The sequence below is a fragment of the Corapipo altera genome, unplaced genomic scaffold, assembly GCF_003945725.1.
Source record: "Corapipo altera isolate COAL_440 unplaced genomic scaffold, ASM394572v1 46, whole genome shotgun sequence".
NCBI lineage: Eukaryota > Metazoa > Chordata > Aves > Passeriformes > Pipridae > Corapipo > Corapipo altera.
In genome coordinates this window covers 11,969,247-11,982,707 of record NW_020884883.1, presented here as the reverse complement: position 1 = coordinate 11,982,707, position 13,461 = coordinate 11,969,247, and positions in this window count along the sequence as shown.

Genomic DNA, 13,461 nt, shown 5'->3' with positions numbered 1-13,461 from the left:
TTGGGTCCATTCCCTTGGGTCCTGTCACTTGTCACCAGACAGAAGATATCAGTGCCTGCCCCTCCTCTTCCCCTCACAAGGAAGTTGTAACTGCAGTGAGGTCTCCTATCAGTGTCCTCTACTCCAGGCTGAACCAACCAAGTGACGACAACCATCCCTCTTATGGCTTGCCCTCTAGAATTGTCACCATCTTGGTAGCCCTCATCTGGATGCTCTCTAATAGCATTATATTTTTTTATAATGTGGCACCCAAAACTGCACACAGAATTTGAGGTGAGGCTACACCCACAGAGTGAGGGGTTATTTATCTAATTTTTTTCCAGAAAATATTCCAATGTTTTGATGTGGTTTTATTATTACTATATTTTCAATATCAAGTGCTCCAGTAACAGAGGAAAAACTGTTTCTTCTCTCTTATGTTCTTTAGCACTGCACCATTATTTGTTTTGACCCTTCAGTTTTGACCTCTCTGGCATGGGAGACCCTGCTGAAGGCACGTACCTTCACTAGCATAGCTTGCAACCTCATAGGGGCACACAAGCTACTTCCCCATTAAAATGTTTAGGTATGGGAGACCAAGAGAAGTGTGCTATGGAAGATTGTGTCTACGAGCAATGGAAGGCAAATGTAGAAATCTGCAAGGAAATTCTTGGAACACCAGAAGAATGCACCTTTTCTACCTTTGTTTAATTAGTTGGATTGTTAAAGTACTTTATACTCATCAGTAATGTTAATGTTGAATATTTAGAATGTTATTGCCTTATAATATCCCTTTGATTGTCAGTTTACCACATGCCCCTCAGTGTTTGGCACCTCAACCCACACCCTTGTTCGTGATTGGTTCAAAAATGCTGCATTTCAGTATCTAATTCATTAGTAATCCCTTGTTTAAAAATCTCCACCCTTATTCTCCCTCCATTGGTTTGTATTTGCATGCTCCTCCCAAACACCTCCCCTTTTCCCAGTACCTTCCCTCCTTACCCTATTTAAATCCAATTCTCCCCTCAATAAAGGACTATTTTTGCCTCTACTCCGAAGTCGAACCCTCTTTTCTAATGGGTCGTGTCAATTAGGGCATATAGCAGGTGAAAACTGGCAAGGTGGCTGGGGTTGATGGAATTTCACCTGAAGTCTGGTAGAATGGGGGCCAAGCACTCCATGCTAAATTTCACGAGTTTGTGGTGGCTGTTGGGAATTAGGTGAACTACTATCAGACCTTCGTGACGCAATCATCATCACTTTGTATAAGAAGAAAGAAGATAAATCAGACTGTTCAAATTACCATGGTATTTCTCTGCTCTCCATTGCTGTCAAAATCCTGGTAAGAATACTTTTGAATAGGCTAATACCTGCTATAATAGAAGGAATTCTACCTGAAAGCCAATATGCTTTCAGAGCCAACAGGAGTACCACAGACATGGTATTTGTTCTCAGACGACTGCAAGAGAAGTTTAGGGAACATAACAAAGGTCTCTATGTGAGCTTTGCTGATCTCACCAAAGCTTTCGATACTGTGAGCAGAAAAGGTCTATGGTAGATTTTGGAACACATAGGTTGTCCCCCCAAGTTCCTTAAAATGATCATCTCATTTCATGAGGATCAGCGCAGCCAAGTCAGATATAGAGATGAACTTTCTGAGCCCTTTCTAATAACCAGTGGTGTGAAACAAGGCTGCGTTCTTGCACCAACTCTATTCACAATCTTTTTCACCATGATGCTCCAAAGGGCCACGGCAGACCTCGATGATGAAGATGGTATCTACATTCGATATCGTACTGATAGGCGACTGAAGGCCCACACTAAGACCTTAAATCATCTTGTCTGGGAGCTGCTTTACGCTGATGATGCCACCCTTGTCACCCACACAGAAGCAACTCTGCAGTGTTTAACATCCTGCTTTGCTGAGGCTGCTGAGCTTTTTAGGCTAGAAGTCAGCTTAAAGAAGATTGAAGTTCTCTATCAACCTGCACTCAGGAAGTCTTCCATCATCCCCATATCATCATTGGCAAATCACTGCTCAAATCAGTTGAGCAGTTTAATTACCTAGGTAGCCTCATCTCCTTGGACGGTAAGATTGATGGGGAGATAGACGACAGGTTAGCAAAGGTATATAGAGCTTTCGGAAAACTCCATAAAAGAGTTTGGTGAAATAAACACATGAAGAAAAGTGCCAGGATCAGTGTTTACAGAGCCACTGTGCTGTCTACTCTTTTATATGGATCCGAATCTTGGGTCATCTACTGCCACCACCTGCGACTCTTAGAACGCTTCCATCAACGCTGCCTCCGTACAATCCTAAACGTCCACTGGTCAGATTATGTGACCAATACATCTGTTCTAGAACAAGTAGCAGTTACGAGTATGGAGGCCATGTTGCTGAGAACACCACTGAGTTGGGCAGGGCACGTCTCAAGGATGAAGGACCACCGCCTTCCTAAGATCTTACTTTATGGTGAACTTGCCACCGGCTGCAGCAAGAAAGGAGCCCCAAAGAGAAGATACAAGGACTCCCTGAAACAACATCTCAACCTTGGCCATATTGACCAACATAACTGGTCTACTCTGGCCTCCAATCAGTAGGCCTGGAGGCTCACCATCTATAACACTGCTGCTTCTTTTGAGAACGCACGCAGGATCACTCTCAAGGAGAAAAGACAATGCAGAAAGAATCGTGTCTTGCCGATACCACCTAAGGAGTCTTTCTGCCTTTTTAGCCACCAGCGTGCCTGTAGCAAATGTGGGTAGAGCCCTTCCCAAATCTTTGTTCGCGAAGCCTAGCCATGATGATGAGTATTTGTTTTGTGAAAAGGAGGAAGATTCCCCTGGCAACGGTACAACTCTTGTACTTCAAAACTCAGACATTAATCCTGAGTGTGGTAATGCCTAAGTCACTTCATTTCTGCTTATCCTCCTGTAAAACATGAAAAGGAATATGTTTCTCTGTTAATTCTTTTGAACCGAAGGAACACAGTAGAATATGTCTGTGGCACGTATGTCAACCAACATCTGTGTCACTGCTCTCCTACTGGAATTCGAAGAATAGATGTTATTGGTACTGACATTTCCTAGACAATAAACCAATATATGCTTCATCACCCTTCAGTTCACACCATTTTTCCATGACCTTTTTCATCTCTGTCTCAATCTCATATGCTATTTCTCATCGTACTTTTGGACAAATAATGAGAACCAAAAATTCAGATCACGTCTGCTTTAAATATTTATGATTTAGGAAAATATAAGGCCTTTTTAAACATAAAACATGTAGGAAAGCAACCCTTAAGTAAAATTCAAAGTTAAATTTAGATGAGAGTCCATACTGCTGACATGTTTGCAAAATGCCAAAACTACTACTACTGCAATCAGCTACAGGGATTCAGCTGGGGCTGAAAGGGTTTGTCTTGTCCTTTACATCACAGTCATTGGCATCATTACATGCAACATCTTTGGGCTTCCAGATGTTTGGGAAGTAGCTGGCTCACACTTCTGAAAAAAATTTCTCTTTTGCAGCGATGTCATGCCACTAACGGCAGGCAGAGAAGCTGCACAGATTCCTTCATTAAATGTCCTTCTCTCTTCTGCTCCAGGAAACAATTGACTCTGTAGACAGGCTGAGCTCAAACAGCCTGCAAGGGCAATACTGCGTGTAGAAACTTGTGCCTGGTAGCACTGACCTGTTAGAGAGGAACACATGGTAATTTTTTAGTTTTTATCCTTTCACTATGTTATTAAAGTGTGAGGTGTAACACGTGTCTGGCTTGCCAAGAAACAGGAACAGAAAGAAGAAATATTTAGCATTTTGCCTTTCTTTTTTTGGGATTCTGCTTTAAATTTCAACCAATTTTAGCATTTACCTGGAAATATTTTGGAAAACACATTTAACATTTAAGATGTTCCAGTTCTTAATGGGAAAACTAACCAATCCAAAAACTGTGTCAGGCTTTCACTGTTATCTTCAGACTCCAGTAGTCACTGCCAGGTCTCCACTGCTTGTGGAGTCTCAGCTACAGACACTGTGAAAATGCATGCAGTCCAGAGACTTCAAGAGAGTTTCAGCACAGCTGGTTCTGTGAGAAGGAAACAAAGCAGTTTTATCAGCATAGTGTTATACCCAAGAAAAATTTGTTAGAACTATTTCCAGTACCATGGTAGTGTATGGATGTCAAAGTGTGGTTGGTTTGATCTTGCTGGAGCAATACTCCATTGTGCTCTACAGTCATATTTCATTCTTAAAAAGCAGTTTGACTATTTTTTTGCCTTAAAATAGGGGAAAATACAAGGCCATAGTGAAAAAGCTGATATTTTTAGGTTCTTCAATATTACACACTTTCACAGCCCTCCTGTTATGAATAAAAATAGCTTCCTTTTACTAGCATATATGACCAGTCATTTGCAGCATTTTCACATAAGGAAAACAGGTAAAAAGGTAGTAACCTTTTCAAGAGATGGCACTCTCACTCAGGTTGCTTTTGATAATGTCATGACACTAATAGATTTGTCTTGTTTAGAGATAAATATAAAATCAAATAGCAGATAGTTTAATGTTTGGAAAACGTATCGGCTGCCCAATGGATATTTATTAAATTGTCAGGCGATACCAGTTTTAGGGGTTTTTTCTCTGATTTTCTGGGCTTTTAACCATTTGCTGCTTTCTGCTTTCCTTGTTGCTTGCTATGAACCTCAAAGTCAGGAGGGACTGGAAGGTGCACTTACAAGCAATGTCTCTGCTGGTTTTGAACCTGTAGTTAAAATAACAATTTTTTCTTCCTCGACAAGTGAAATACTAGTAATGATACAGTTGTTTTATCAAATCTATAGGTAAGAAAGGAAAATGGTAAAGCCTACTGTTGTAGGGTTTGGTGGTAATAAAACCCAATCTAATTAAAGAGGAGACCTCACTGCTGCAGGGTTCAGCATTAATAGCTGTCAAGTAAATTCACATATAGAAGCAAACTGCCAGGTCAGAGTTGGCCACTGTATGTGTGGATGATCACCAGACATGTTGACCACGGAACAGGAACAGCTCTTTTTTTTATCCTTAATTCCACCTGACTTACATCAATAAATTCAGGTGTACTGATAAGGCTTGGTGTCCCATTGCTTCAAAAGGAAATAAATGTTGTGTTTCGTAAAACATCTCTGTATAATATTCTATTTAGAGGTTTACTTATTTCCTAGGCTCAGACACCAACCCAGGGTGGACTTTGAAAATGGATTATATTAGCTGTGTTTCAAGGGACCAGCAATAACAAAATCCAGTGTCACCTACTTTTTTTTTCTGAAATTGAGGCATAAAAAACATACAAAATTTATAGACAAAATAGGTGAAAACAGCCTCCATAAGTAAGCACATATCATAATGAAATGTAAAAACAAAGCTGAGTTAAATACAGAGGTAGATTACTTGTATCCCTGGCAATCGGACAGCCACTCCATTCCCTGTTAGAGGTTTTTGGTCTGACCCTCTCATCAGAATAAAGAATCAACAACTCCTCCAGTTTTGTCTAGACATTTTCTGATTTGCAATTAGACTCTTCTTCCACTTTTGGAGGGTGATCTGCACTGGTGCCTTAGCAAATAAAATCTTGCTACTGTACTGTTTTATATTCTTTTGTCAAGAATTATTTATGATTTGTAAGATGTTTCCCTTCTTGAAAATACAATGTAATTGAGTAATTGATGATTTTCAGCCCTTTCAGAAAAATAGGCACCTTCTTCTGCATTGCATTTTCAAGTTCTATAGTTTGCAAACATGAAGAGGACCTTCATACACGAAATTGAAAAATTAATGTTTGAATGAACTGGATAACATAGCATTTCAGGAACGAGAGATTTATAATAATGGTTAATACTCCAATGGAATAGGTTATAATGAAATCTAATGTTTGAAAAATGAAGCATCAGGAATTCAGATTAATATTGAAACATAAAAGTGTAATTAAGGACAATTAATTGCACAAACGAACTCTACACCATTTGTTGTAGTTTTAAATCAAAACTGAACAACTTTCAAAAGTCTATGACATAGATACTACAGCAATTACGTGTCTGAGACAGATATTCATCAGTTCTATCTTAAGAAATTTAAGAAACAACCATTACATTGTTTTACAATTTAAATAATTGAAACTATCATTAACATTTTGACTGATGGGGCAGAAAAACTTCAATTAACGAAGTAACATTGTTGCACATTCAAGTGCTCAAAGTTACAAAATGTGATAACCCAGTTAGCCACTAGAGATTTATGAACTGGGCAAATCCAGCCATATTTTTGACTGACCCAAGACTAACCAACACAGTGGAATATTATATAGCTTTTATTAAAGAAGGCAATAGGGATCTATTAAAAACATCTTAACTAACTTATATATAAGGAGAATGGGATGTAATTTTGTAAATTTAATTTTAGACGTCAATTTTTTCTTGGTTGAAAATTCAAAAATATTCATGGGAAGCTTACATCATTAAGGTGAACTAAGAAGCAGTTGAAAATGCTTTTTTACAGTGTAAAATCTTGGTCACTCTTATCTTTAGACAATCTCAGCTGCAAGTTTTTGCCATTTAATATGTATAGAAATTTTTCTAAATACATATAGAAAAAAGACTGTGTATTTTAGTCCTCCATGTTTGCTCCTTTTGAGAGCTTACTCACCATCCACTCTCAAACAGTCTAGTCCAAGTAAGTAATGTAAACTGACTGATTGTAAAAATAGCATCGGTGATGAGCTTAAGTTGAACTTTCATCTTTTAAATTGCTACAGTGTTATGCCCAATACCAATAGTTTATGATCTTTCTTAATGAACCTTTGTAAGAAACACCTCAGAGATCATAACCCAGTCCTTCAACATATGTTTTCGTGAATGAATTCTAATTAATGCAAATGCTTATGTCCATGAGTGTTTACAATGGAACTGGTTCCTTCCATATTGGTTGGCGTAGCTGAGACTGTAGCACCAACCAGTCCCCATATGTCCTCCCAGACCCAGCAGCAAGTCCTCTGACAGAGATCAGCGTCTTCTTACATTAACAACTTAAGATTTTATGTGCACACTTCTCTATAAATAAATTGGTAATACAACACTGAACCGGTTTTATAGAAAGTTCAATAACAATTACCAGCATTGGTTAGTGTGGATTGCTGGTTTACTTTTAGCATATTAAGCCAGATGCCCTTCTGAAATTAAAGTAATTAATCTACAGTGTTTTCAATCTACCTGTGCTGCTTTGACTTGTCCTGCAATTTTGTTGATAAAATAAATATTTGTGTTCCCTAATTAGATTGGAAAAATAATTAATAGAGTCCTTCATTATTATACTAGCAGCTGCACATACAAAATATACATTTGTGTAAGATGTCTTTCAAACTTTTCACGGCAATAAATAGAAACTAATTGCAACATAAATTCTCTGTTGACAGTTGCTTTATACTGACAATTCACCTATTACTATCCTCAATTATGAATGAATAGAATAATGGGGAGAACACTGTAAATATTAATTTAGGAACTATCCAAAATGCTTTGTAAATGTAAAACACTGTTATGACTGAAGTCATTCACTGATTAGATGATGAAGGAAGAGTTGAGAGGCATGTTAACCTTGGTACCTCAAAAGTACTACTTCCTTTACTGAATTTAAGTTCAAAATATACATAAATATCTGTCCCCACTAAAAACAATGGCAAAGCTGTCATATTCTAAACGGAAAATTAATTCCCTTCGTTTGTGTCAAATATCTCTCAATAAATGAAGTAAGAGTTATAAATCAACTCAATCAGCAAAGTAGAGAAAAATGAAGTAAGGTGAAATTTTTTCAAGTAAGTTTAAATCAGGAATTCCCACACTGAAATTTAGCCAGCTACAAATTTAATGTAAAGGAAGTAATGGGAATAATGGTGATGTCTTGCTCAGTATTCAACAGAGTATATAATGATATCTTTAGAAGATCTGAAAATGAAGTATGACTACCTTTCCTTTCCTCTGCTAGCATATTTTCAGTAGCTACTAATTTAAACCTTTTTTTTTTCTTAAATCTTATTTTTAAGTTTACTTTTACTCTGTAAATGTGTTTTTTCTACCATAAATCTCAAATGCCTGAGAATCCACCTACCTCAAACAGTTGTCCAGAAGGCGATAAAACCTCCAAGTATGTGCTGTCTTACAATATCAGCTGAAATTAAAAGCTATCTTCCCTGATCATTCCTGGGACCTGTTCCACTTTTTGGATCAAAGAATATGCTATTTCCTTTTCATTCATGTTAAACCTAGTGAAGAGCTTTTATATTTCAGTTCTTGTAGGTATATACCTACCTGTACAAGATAGCTTTTTTTTTCTCTGAAGATAATTGCTGGCATTTATTTTCTCAAAAAAATCATTTTCCCTGTACTAAATGAGGTGAGATGATGCATGAGTGATCTCACAGAGGGATATACTGAGATCTGAAGTAGCAAGTATGTATTTGGCACAAAAATAATTCAACATAAATATTTTCTGTATCCTGTGTTATTGTGAGCGAGGGACTTAAAGAAACAGATTCAGGGGATGGAAAAATAAGGAAATGAGTAATTTATATTTATTTAGGTGGGATGATGAAGGGGATAATGTGCATTACCTTGATGGAGTGGCAGTTGCCTTAGCAGATCTGTTGAGTCATCTCTGTGGTACCGTCTTGAGTCTTATGTATTGTTAGCTGCCACAGTAATCACAGAAAGACTTAATGAGAAGTAGATTACGTAAGAAGAGTAACTGAATTCTCATTAGAATTCTGCCTGAGACAGAGGAAATTCAACCTGCGTGATCAACATTTGGAAAAGTAATGAGTAACGGACAGCCTGTGCGTATAATGCAATATTTGGGGTGCCTCAGGTCTCCCCTGTTGGGGATAAAACTGTTGTAGAGAGCTCAGCTGCTCTGTCACACAACATGAAGCGCAGCCTGGCTGACACTATCGGAGCAGGAAAAGCTACACTTCTGTAAATCCACTGTGCTCTATACATGGCACAGTGGAGCCACAGGCAGGAACGATGTTCACTTGTAACAGTGAGAAAGCAAGATACAGCAATGGGACAATTTATGGTATGTGTTATAACCCAGTTTAATCCACTATTAAATTGTCTTCTGAAAAAAAAAGCATGCACAGTTTTTCTTTTGTGTATTATTAAAGGTTGATTATTGTTTAAGGTGTTGGCATGGAGCCCAGTGGCTGAATTTGGACTCATTTTCAGTGGGAATAGAGTCACAGAAGAAAACAAGTTATATGAAAACTGTAGGCATACCTGCAGTCATTTATTACAGGAAATCAATGATTCCTGCTAAATTCAGATGTTTTTATTATTATCTTTTGAGCAAAGATTTGGTACAAAATTAAGTAGATATGTAGGTGATGACTCAACTTCTCTGAGGGTAAATTTGCATTCTAACAGTAAAGTCAGTACAGTCAAGATAATTTACCTCATCTAAGGACAAGACCCCCAGTCAATACTAAATTCAAGCCCCTTTGTCTGGATAAAGTGATAAATCATTTCAGTGGAGGCAGCACCTGATTCTTTAATAAAACAGGCTAACACTGTCAGATTTTTCTGTTCTTTGGTTCCAAAATAAGTTTGTACAGGCTCTCAGAATAAAATCATTAAAATCTAAACCATAATTCCATAATCAAGAGGAGTTCTGTCAGATTTAGAATTTAAGTTACTGGCTTTACCATATATGTTTATTCTCTCTATAGTATTTTATTTTCCTTCTTTTTTAGGTTTGGATTCACTGTTACTTGACTGCTGAACAAAACTACCCTGAAGGTTTTGCACACTGAGAAAAAAAATAATTAGCTTTTTCTGGCTTCTCTACTCAGTGAGCTCAGTTGTTATGACAACCAAAATTTTACCACTTTCTTAACATCAGTCCTTTTGATTTCTGCATCTACAAAAAAAAAACTATTTAAACTGTAAACAAAAAAATCTGTAATTTAAAATATTTAGAACCACATAGTTCACCTGTATTAATAATGACCATGCTTACTAACTTTCTTAATATCTTCTAAGAGTCAAAGAAGTCTTCTAAGAGTCAAAGAGTTTTTCCATGGGATACAGCAAAACGAGTATCTGTAACTCATCTGGTCCTACAAGCTCACTTTTCAAGGACTCCTACAGAGATTAAAGCTGAAACAAATAATTGCTATGGTTCTGATGTCAGAAGATGGCAGACAGTACATCCTAGTTTGGCAAAGAGGGGGCTTTTATTACTATTTTGATTGTGCTCAGAAAATGCATGTAATGAGGTATTTTTGTGTCAGGGTGATATGATCTTGGGGTTTTTTACGTATAGCTTTTTCTGACTGGGAAACTTTCAATTTGCTTCCAGTAGTTCTTCACATTATTGTAAAAACCAGTTTCATTTGCTATTTGAAGAAACCTCCTTTCAGGAACAAAATACCATATGAACTTTCATGGAAAGAATACAAAACATGTGCCAAAGGCTAGCAAACAGAAGACTGTATTATTCACCAGCAGAGATTTGTGTAAGATTTTATAGATTTGTTAGGTACAGATAAAGAAAAAAATTTAGAATGGGCATCATTCTACTCCCTCTAGTATTCCCATAGAATGTAAATCAAAGTGTAAATCACTGCCAATTCCACTACTAAATTGTGTCCCCAGATGCCACATTTACACGTCTTTTAAACACCCCCAGGAATGATGAGTCCCCCACTTCCCTGGGCAGGCTGTTGTGCTTGGCAACTCTTTCTGCAAAATAATTTTTCCTAGTATCTAATCTAGCCCACCCTAGCACAACTTGAGGCTGTTTGCTTTCATCCTGTTGCTGGTTACCTGGGAGAAGAGGCCAACCTCACCTCACTACAACCTCCTTTCAGGGAGTTGCAGTGAGTGAAAAGGTCCCCTCTGGACTAGACATCCAGAACCTCAATGTCTTTCTTGTCGTGAGAGGCCCAAAACTGAACAGAAGATTCAAGGTGTAGCCTCACCAGTATAGGGGGACAATCACTACCTTGGTCCTGCTGGCCACACTAGTGCTGATACATGGATGGAGACAATACAAATGGTTGACACAAACATATTTCTGAGAATCACCTCCCTGAGAACTTTTATACACAGAGTGAATGGGAAACTAAGGAAGCTATCTGCCCACAGGGATTAAAATCCCCTTCTAGAAAAATATTCATCCAAGATATCTTTTTAAAAAAGAGATAAGTTTGATTCTTGTTTTGAAATGTGGTAGCCCAAAGGGTGGAGATCTATCACATATGTAAATGTTGTTCCATCTCCTTCAGGTGTTCCATCTCCTCCAGTTCTTTTTCTGGAGAAGATGGAAACATTTCAGAGGGAACTTCATGCAAGTAGCTCCTTGTAAATATTTAATTGTATTTCTCTAAATTGGATTCAAGCCTGGAGATACACTAAATGAAGCAAGGGTACACTCAGACAGAAACATACAATTGTCCACATTGTTTAATTTGCACACAGTTCCTATCATTGTTTTGGCCCTTGAATGGATTCCTCTGTTGTGTTTTAATCAGAGCAGTCACAGAGATCGTAGTTGCTTCTTCATTCATCTTTCATGTTATCTTCTTTTTGCCTCCTATACATGGTTTCTCAAGCTCAAGGCTGCGATATTTAGTGAACAACCTCACTCTTTGCTTACAGAGAGATCAGACTCACTGTAATCTTTCCAAATGCACTGCTTCTTCATTCGTATGCACCGCAGCCACCTCCTTCTCTGCAGACTAGATCAATCTCAGTATTAAGGAGTTTATACTTCCATTGGTAAGTCCTCAGCTTTTGCCTCACATTCCTGTAGCATAAGGCTACATCTTGAAGACTAGATGAGCTTGTCATTTCGCTTCATCCATTCAATATAACAAAAAGGAATTTTGCTTAAGGAAAAAGCGATTCCGGCAGAACATTCTATAGTTTGTAGGAAACAGTTCCTCTTCTTTGTGATCTAGTTAAAGACAAAGGTTCTTTTTAAGCACAAGTGACCAAGAACTTATTTGATGTTTAGCCAAAACGAACCTGCAAATATTATTAAATATTAAAAAGGCCTGTAGGCAACATTTGGTAGAGGAATGGAAAAATGGAAAAATAGAGTCAAGCTTTCTGAGTTCTGATCCTAGTGATGACTGTGGCTTAACCTGTCACAAAATAATTCTTCCTCCTCCCTTCTAAAACTTATGAAAACTTTTAAACATTTTATTGATTTTTGATGAAAACTTGACAAATATTTTTATATCAATGATGTTTTAAAAAATAAAAAGCTACATAAACTTACCTAATTTTTCTTCCCAGAAAAGCTGCATAAACACTTCCAGCTTTGGGTATTCTCATGCATATGGTTTAGAATGGATGATACAAATTATAAATTTCAAAAGACATTTCGGATTTTAAAAAGAACTTTTTTTCAAAATAAATCTCACATTTATTCAAGAGCTGCATATTAGACAGTAGTGTAGCTCCGTGTCTTAGTAATGGCTTCATGGTTGCTGGATTATTTGTTTTGTTTCTCCAATGTAAATCTTTCACCACTAGGGAAAAAAAAATCTAAACATTAGTAGTCTTAGCTATGTATTTAGGTAAAAAAAAAGAAAAGAAAAAAAAAAACTAACCAAAAAAATAGAGAAAGAGCAATAAGAATATTTCCCCAAGGTAATATATAGACTGGATGATTTCCAGTGTGGTTAGAAGAGAACTTGGGATGTAATCAGATGGGAGAACAGCAGTTAATTTAGAGATATTTATTCCGTAAGGCAAGATTCTTCCATCTTTCCCTGTCTCACAGGATTTCTAATGTTTTAATTTTCCCACTTAGCTTTACTATTCCGTTCTCTTTTTTTTTTTCAAAAAGAGAAGTTCGATAGAAAAAGCAACATGGCTGTGGACTCTCAGAGGATTTCTGGCCACACCTCCTGAAATTATATGTAAACTTTGTTTATGTGAGTGGTACAATTGCTGCTTTCAATTTGTCCGTTTGGGTGTGTAAGAATTGGTAAAGTGGATTCTTTACAGAGAGAGTGATCAGACATTTTAATGGGCTGTTCAGGGAGGTGGTGGAGCCACCGTCCCTGGAGGCATTAAAGAAAAGACTGTATGTGGCCTTAGTGCCATGGTCTAGTAGGTCAGGTGATATTAGGTCAAAGGTTGGACTTGATGATCTCAGAGGTCTTTTCCAACCTAGCTGATTCTGTGATTCCAGGTACCATATTTGACACTAAATTTTGTGTTCTTGGTTACTTTGGATGACTGTGTATGGATGTGAAATACGTCCAGAAATGTAGGGCAAGATGGTCTATGGACTGTAGAGAGTAAACCTGTAGTAAGAATTGTCCCAAAGTCAGAGGATGCCAACATGATGTCAAGGAAAGGTTGTGATGGACAGATTCCCTGGCCTTATGGAACTGATGGTACTGTTTGACAGGTTACTTTGTCATATTGTGATTAGTATTATTA